Source organism: Trichechus manatus, unplaced genomic scaffold (genome assembly GCF_000243295.1).
Source record: "Trichechus manatus latirostris isolate Lorelei unplaced genomic scaffold, TriManLat1.0 scaffold00161, whole genome shotgun sequence".
Lineage (NCBI taxonomy): Eukaryota > Metazoa > Chordata > Mammalia > Sirenia > Trichechidae > Trichechus > Trichechus manatus.
Window position 1 is genome coordinate 5,901,678 of NW_004444097.1, and position 972 is coordinate 5,902,649.

Below are 972 nucleotides of genomic sequence, written 5' to 3' on the forward strand. Positions count from 1 at the left end.
TACATCTCAAATCAGCCTCAGGAAGGGCATCTGGACACATGCAGTTCAGAACACAAACACCCCAAGCAGGGAGTGGAGGGACACGGCTGAAAGGGTGGTGCTGGGTGCCTGGGTTCACCACGGGCTCAGTCTGGGTGCACTATGTCACACATCAGTAGAGGTAGTGAAGTGTAGGAGAAACAGCTGAGACTTTGGAGTGAGACTAGCCTAAATTAAAATCCTGAATTTGCCAAGTACTAATTCTGTGGCTTTGGGCAAGACAAGTAACTTCTCTGAGCTTCAGTTTCCTCATCTGTAAAACAGGGATTCTGGGGTCACCGTGGAGTCCTTGGGTAGTACAAATGGCTTACGTTCTCCACTGCTAATCCAAAGGTCAGAGGTTTGAGTCCACCCAGAGATGCCTTGTAAAAAAATGTCTGGTGATCTACTTCCAAAAAATCAGCCATTGAAAACCTTACGGTGACACACATATACGTCACGAGTAGTTGGAGTCGACTTGACAGCTACCGGACTGGACCGGACTGGAAGGTCACTGTGAGGATTAAATGAGCTTGTCTGTAAAGCGACTAGTACAGTGCCTGGCCCATGGCATGGAGCTCAATAAAAGGGAAGAGGCCTATTGAATGTTTAGCATGAGCATCCTGGCACAGCTCCACATCCCTGATGGCCAGCAGCATCATCACACCCCAAAGGGAGCTTCCCATTGCAGAGGGCTCCAGCTGTGGCCCCATCCATCAGTCAGTTTCCCTATTCCCATCTGTTCCCTAGCCCAGGGCCAAAGCTAGCACCAAGCTGCACCCCCTGACACCGAGAGTACTGATGGATCGGTGAAAGGTCCTTCTTACCCCTGAAAAGCAGCTCAGTCACAAGGCCTCCTCCTGGAAAGGAAGGACATGGTTCTCACCTCACAGAGGAGAAAGGAAGGGGCTACAGTCAGCCTCTTGGGCCTCCCAATGCAACAACCAGGGTGCC